The sequence below is a fragment of the Eurytemora carolleeae genome, unplaced genomic scaffold, assembly GCF_000591075.1.
Source record: "Eurytemora carolleeae unplaced genomic scaffold, Eaff_2.0 scaffold714, whole genome shotgun sequence".
Lineage (NCBI taxonomy): Eukaryota > Metazoa > Arthropoda > Copepoda > Calanoida > Temoridae > Eurytemora > Eurytemora carolleeae.
In genome coordinates this window covers 38,307-45,687 of record NW_019396623.1, presented here as the reverse complement: position 1 = coordinate 45,687, position 7,381 = coordinate 38,307, and the positions used below count along the sequence as shown (strand labels likewise).

General features: G+C 32.9%; 1 protein-coding gene across 1 annotated transcript in view; it reads right to left on the bottom strand.

Annotated features, from left to right (window-relative positions):
* The window catches only part of LOC111706486 (uncharacterized), a 15,332-nt gene extending 9,739 nt beyond the window's left edge, over positions 1 to 5,593 (bottom strand). Inside the window, exon 1 of the mRNA XM_023479371.1 lies at positions 5,316 to 5,593. The gene's annotated coding sequence lies outside the window, so the exon portion shown is untranslated. The remainder of the gene's footprint in view (positions 1 to 5,315) is intronic.
* Between the last annotated feature and the right edge of the window lie 1,788 nt (positions 5,594 to 7,381).

Below are 7,381 nucleotides of genomic sequence, written 5' to 3'. Positions count from 1 at the left end.
CCTTTACTGCCTGCTATCCCTTCTTTTTACTGCCTGCCCACTCCCTACCCTCCACAACCTGCCCCCCACACACATTCCCTTTTAAAGCCAGCACCAGCCACAGCTCTCCTTAACAGCCTGCTCACCCTGACCCTTTAAAGCGGCATCCCCCCTACCCTTTACAGAAGTCCCCTCCCCTCCTCCCTACCCCATCCTAGTATTTAGCCACTCCTACCCATAACAACTTGCACTTCTTCCCCTTTGCATCTACCTCTCCCCCTGCGGCCTGCATCCATCACCCCCTTATCTTTCTCTCACTTAACATTTTAGGGTTTAGAAAGGAAAAAATGGGATTTAAGCTGGCAGGATTTTTAATACAATTTTTTTGCAACGCAAATTTTTAAGTCCTAATTCAGCCTTTACATATAAAAAAACGTACGAAGAGGGGGGGGTGTGCAAAAAAAATATCCAATATATTTTACTCGTTCCTTCTTACCACAAGAGTTATATAAACATACAGAATTTGAGAATTTGCAAGTCGTTGACCTTTTAGTTGGGCAAAATCAGAAACATGAAACACTTCTTTAAACATGGAGTTGGGTTTCATTAAAAGCAGCAGTTTAAGTGCTAATTTAATCTTATTTAAAATACTAAAATTCGTTTAACAAAAAAAAAATCAAATTATGCAACATGAAAAAATTCAGAAAACGAGATTATTCACTAGTTGGCACTAGGTTTTTTTTTGTCTGAATAGCAAGTATTTTACGTAAAATATAAACATAATTTTTTTAAGCTAAAACTTCAGTTTTATATCTTTGCTACTTCTGTAGTTAAGAAAGTAAACATAGATGTAAAGATGGTTTCTATTGTTTTAGAGTCGATCAATTTTTAGAAGAAAAACTATTTTAAAATAGACATTTTTAAACAAATAACAGCCCGAAACAAGCAATATAAAACTAAGGCTCAAAAATATTAAAGAAATCACGGAAACAACTTTAAAAATGTCGACTTTTGAGGAGTGTCAGTTTTTAGGCATTTCCGCGGTGAGGCGTTATTATTCTGCATATTATGGGAAAATCATATTTATTCGATTTCATATTAGAAATAAAAAACATGTTCTTCTAAATAGCTCTTCAATTAAAGAAGTTCTGATGGGAAACATATGATTTCAATCTGACGTGTAATTCACAATAGTTTAACGTGCTGGTCCTTACATACAGAACACTTAACAGAATTTTTTGAAGATTGAATTTCTGTTTCTGGCTGAAATAAAGTCTTTTAATAGTCTATGTAGTTTGATAAGAACACAAGTAAAGTGCACCGCAAGTAAAGTGCACCGCAAGGAACCATGAGAATAAGACTGAATAAATTCTCCACATTCGGACTTAACTTTTATTCTTTGGCAGAAATTATGAAAATCAATCGAGTCCCTACAAACAAGAATTTGTTTTAAAGGGACAGACCGGCTATGTAAGGTAGTTAACTGAGTATGCAGTGATGTGGACAAATTCTTAAGAATTTATTTGAGACATATAAAATGTTTCCACGATGTATAATTACTGAGTTTGAGTGCATAGTCGACGTTCAAAACCATGAATTTGGGTGGGTACGATTTCAGAATCGTTTTTTCTTTTATTTTTAAATAACGACGACGAAAAATTAAGTAAAATTGCAGTAAACTAATAGTTAGGAACATATTTCTCAAAAGAAATTTGTCAACAAATCAATGCTAGAATAGATTATTTAGTTTCATCATTGTATTGAATTTCTTATTTTCTATGAATTTATTCGCAGATTTCTAAAAATTACTCAAAGGTCGTCTTTTCAATAATAATTCCAGAAAATCTGTAGGAAATCTTGTGAATAATGAGTGATTATAGAAACTAATAATTGAATAATATTACTTATTTTTGATGATAAAATTAATCTTTATTTCCTCAACCTGTTCCTAAACAATTGATTAGTTTACTGGAGAATTTGGTTTACATTTTTTGTCGTCTGCATCTAATAATAATAATAAAAAAAAAACAATTCTGAAAACGTATCCACCCAAAAGTACGATTTTGAACGTCGACTTTGCGCTCAAACTCAGAATTTACAGATCTTTAAAAAGTTTTAAATGTCTCAGGTGAATCCTTAAGAATTTGTCCACAACACTGCATACTCAGTTGAACTACCTTACATAGCCGGTCTGCCCCTTTAATGCTTTAAGTGATTTATATCCTTATAAGTCTAGTTAATTTGATTACGTTCAAAAATATTTAGTCTCATAAGGCCCAAGAAGGCAGTATTTACCCCCTTTTCTATCTTGTTGTCAGCGCTCGGTCCAAAAACGTCCTCTTACTAACCTGACGCAAACTTTTTCAAATGTTCTAACGCTGAAATTCCGTTCATTTTAATTTAGTTCTTAAGAATTTAAAATTTTCGATCATATGACGACACATTTGAACTGTGGTTCGAATATACGCACAAAGCAAAGATAAAAAATGCTCCATTAAGTAAAGCAAATCCATGCTTGTTACATCTGAGCTTGGAACTTTAGAATGGTGGATCAGGATTAATGCTTAATCCTCTCTTTTTGCTAATCTCGAGACTAAAATAATTTCGAGATTATGTTAGTCTTGAGATTAAATATTTAGATAAACAAATTGGATCCTAAGAACGCCAGATTGGTTCGTTTTCCTGACTGGAAGGGCATTCACTTAATTTCTCACCCATTTATTTATTAATTGTTTACAAAAGAATCTCAAACCTGTTTTTAGATATTTTTCTTCACCGATTAATTTACAGAATGGCCGACCACAAATTTTTTATTTGTTGGAAATTGCGGGTTTTTCTCATGTGATAGACTTTATTTTCAAGGCCGTCATTGGTCAATACAATTTACGAACTTTATTCCTGCACTCTCATTGGAGAAAATAATGTAAGGATATCCAAAGAGAGAGAAAAAGAGTGGATTAAGGACTAAAATAAAAAGTTTCCAAAGTGGATATTCGGATTAAGTAGTTAGGATTAAAGGTTATCCATTCTAAAGTTCCCAGCTCTGATGTATTATTTATCTATGGGGAACCATTTATGTATTTTTTGAGTTTGACCTTAAAACACCATTTTCAGTGTATTGCATAAGCCCATGGGCCAAGTACAGTCCTATCTCAACATTATGTTTCTCAGAAGTCCTGTATCGACGTAATACAAAATTCGTTTGTTTCATATTTCCATACAAATAGATTATCATGTACAATTGAGTACACTCTCAGTTCAGTTGTATCTACGTCATAAGTGTCAACTCAGTGATTATGTGTCTGACAAAATTATAAATTGTAGTGATAAATTAGACTAAAATGCTTATCTTTTAGTGAAATCAGTGCCATTTTATGTGTTCTTTATTTTCTGATTTTACACTTTTTCATTTTAAGTACCCTTGACTAAATAAAGGTGTTGAAACTGATATTGTAAATAACCACATGTAACATTGTAATTTGGATATACTAGGGTTTAAGGGCCCCATCTTCTACTGCAACTTTCAATTGAGGCTTTATCTGCGAGCATCTTCTCTTTGTAGTTAAAAAAAAAAAATTTTTAAGTTCACGGATTTCATATTTTTTTTCGCGCATTTTAAAAATTTTACAAAAATAAAAAACTTTTAAACACAAATTATTAAAATTTAAATCATTCATAAACTTTCCCTGGAGTCAGGTGAAGTCCCATACAAAATTTGGGCCCGATCGGTTCATCCGTTTCGACGTTTAGTGGATACAAACAAACAGACAGAAAAGCTAAATTTATATATACTAGAAATTCAGGGCGCTTCGAGACCTTCTTTCTAGGCTTTTAGGGCGCTTCGCGCTCATCTTCTATTTAAATTGTGAACATGTTCTTTTTGTTTACATTTTAAAATAAAAAAGAAAAAAATTTTGCGGATTTTTAAAAAAAATTCGCGGATTTTCAAGAATTTAAATTTTTTTACAAAATTAAAAACCTTTAAACACATTTTTTTTAATTTTTATCATTCATAAACCTTCCCTGTGGTCACGTGATGTCCCACAAAAAATTTGGGCCCGATCGTTCAGCCGTTTTGACGTTTATTGGATACAAACACCCAGACAAGCCAAATTTATACATAGATTACGTCAGAACATATTACAGAAATGTTTAAGGACATATTTGGGGAAGTCCTCTGGAAATGTTTGACCGAGACTAAAACCCCAGGTCCGGGGGAAATGCAGGCAAAAACAAAAGAAGTTTTCAAATGAAATGTCGTCTTTAAAGGGATTTAAATTTTTCTGACATGTCGTAATTCATAATTTTTGGGAACACATATGAAAAATTAAAAAATTTGTGTTTGAATAATGAAATTAATGGAAAATCTAATTACAATGTTACCCCAAAGGATGAGACTGTAAAGACGACATGCAAATTTCAAGCATTATGAACTCAACGTTAAGAATAGTTTTCCCATAAATTAAAATTGATCTAATTAAAAATCAAAACAATCTTGGGATATATTATAATGGTGGATTTTTGGGGTCTGTCCTAGAGAATGATTTTCAGACTAGGGGGCCAGTGCTGCGGCTAGGACAGGCTAGGGGGCCAAGCACAGCGGCAAGTAAAGAATAGGGGGCCGGACGCTGCGGCCACATGTTCAACTTTGAACAATCGTAACATATGAGCTCCATGTACAAAATTGATAGGAAAGGGGGAGGAAGGGCCTAGGGGGGCTCCAAAAATCGTTGTCTAATAAATTATGGCGTTATGTAATATTGTGTAGTGTGGATATATTATTTTCTAGACGCAGGTTTATTCAATTTACTTCTGAATTTGTGTTCTAACTGTAAATAATTTAGACTCCCATGTATGTATGAATTCCAAAATTAATCTTTATTTCTGTACAACCAACCTTGCAACCAACGAATTTAACATATTTCAGAAAAACTAGATATGAAACATAAGTCATAACCGGAAAAATTCAAAATAAAATATGACTAAATATCTATTAGCATCATTGTCATGATTAACATTAACGCAATAATGTACGTTACTTTACGCCAATACTAATAAAAACAAGACATTTGTTGACATTTTCCCAATTATAACCAGGGGTTCCATGGAAAGGGCCGGGGGTGGGGGGGGGGGAAGATTAAGAACAGTGTATGTTAGTTTATATATGACATTTAAATCCTGTTAAATAAAGAGCTTGTATGGTATTTTAAGTGGGTATAATAAGAAGAAACTCAAGGACATATTTTACTGCATGTTTAAACATATAAAGTAATTATATAAGAATTATTTTACAAATTCTACAAAATATATCCGTGGTAATTTCACGAATTGTTTACCTTATTTCACTCTTTCATGATGAAAACACGTATAAAAGGATTAAGGGAGAATTTTTCACGTAGAACAAATGATGCTTTTCTTTTAAACCATTGATTCTCACTTTCTATGATTTAAATATTTTCCTGATGTTTAAACACTCCGAAGCACAATAAATGTATTTTTCTAGAGAACTGTGAAATGTACTGGCACGGTTTACCGTGTAAGCAAATCTCTTTAGAGATCTACAGGAGTAAACTCTAGCGTGAAGCTGCCCTTGTGCCTAGCCCAACACAGTATAACTGAGATTGTAAATATATGTAAGATCGGGCCCTGGAATCTCCATTCTCAATTATATTTTACATTGTATTTAATTTTTATGGAATTCTGGTTCAACAAAAAACTGGCGACAACGTCTGGCAACAATTTTCTAATTTTTTGTTCACATAAAAACTACTTATTTTTGCGATGGAAAATTGCTCCCCCTGTAGCATTTTCGGGAGCAATGGAATATATGGTGAGAAAATTCTTAATTGGCTCACCTCTAGCAAATTCCTGAATTGGCCCATGAGTTAATATTATCTTATATAATATCTATAAATAAATTTGGCTTATCTGTCTGCTTTTCTTTTATGTATCCAATAAGCGTCAAAACTGCTGAACCGATCGGGCCCAAATTTTTTGTGGGATCTCTAAAGAGAAGGCTTATAATTGATAAAAATTTAAATGATTTTCATTTAAAAGTTTTTTTTTAATTTTAAAATCTTGAAAATCCGCAAATTATTTTGAAAATTGTGCATCATTTTTTTCTTTGTTTTTTCAATGTTACAATGAGAACATGTTCACAATTGAAAAGATGAGCGGGAAGCAGTAGCACCCTAAAAGCCTACTTATCTTATATAACATTAATTTAACCCCATCCCCTTGACATTTAAGGGTTGTGAGGTAAAAATGGCCAAAATACCTACCCAACAAGAAAATATACCAAGAATGGAGGATAAAAGGTGCACCGTTTAATCATATTGCAGAGTTTGAAAAAAACAGAACTCCAATTCTCCAAAAAGGGAGGTTCTGCGGTATTCTAAAGTGATGCGATTGAAGTGCACCATTCCATGCACTGACCAAATTGTACTTTGAGGTGCCCCTCTTTTAGAGGGTTTTAGGTTCATAATTATTACACCTCTTTAGGAGAATTATTTTAAATCACCTTTGCTACACATTTTCTAGGGCACTGTTGCTAAACCCCATATGAAGACAATTAAAATAGGTATTAGATATTCCTTTCAAAATTTGTGGTAATTAACTTTTATAAACATTAAGTATATGTATTTAACTAAAATGTATTTACCAATTATAAACATATGCATATGTGATCTATTATTGGATACAGCTATCTTTATAATATAACCTATAGCTTGTGACTATTACAAATATTATATTTTTGTTGGTGAATTACTCATGAACAAACATAAATATCTAATTCTAGAAAATATCATTTTGTTTAATATGATAACAGTTTTATTTTCTGTGTATAATTCAATTTTACTTTAAACTCAAGAAGACCTCTTGTGGTAACATTTGGAACTGCCTAATTGTCCATGTCACATGAGAAGCTCTTCTTAAAAGGAATTCCAAGGAAGCTCCTTTTTTGGAGAACTATTCTCAAATGAACAGAACAAGGAGGATTATTCACAAGAGGAGTAAATCAGGAGAACCATCCATTTTTGGTGAAAGAAAGAAGTGGGGGGGGGTCCAAAACATTCTGTTGATAGTATTCTTGTCATTACCACTGTTACTGCATATTACACCATAAAAACAGAGGTGGCTTTAAGCAGGGGGTGGAAAGGAAGGACATCCCCACCGAAAAATTGGGAGGATCTCCCTCCCCTGGAAAAAAATATTAACAAAGGGCAAGTTCTAGTCCGTGTTACTTGATTTTGACAAAAAAAAAATAAAAATACTTTGCCTTCGGAGTTATTGAAAGTTTGTAAATATATTACTTCTGCCAGAGCTTAAATTTTAAAAAATTGGGCACCATAATTTCTCCTCTCAACATGACCATCAGATTTTGATGTAAAAATAACTTAAT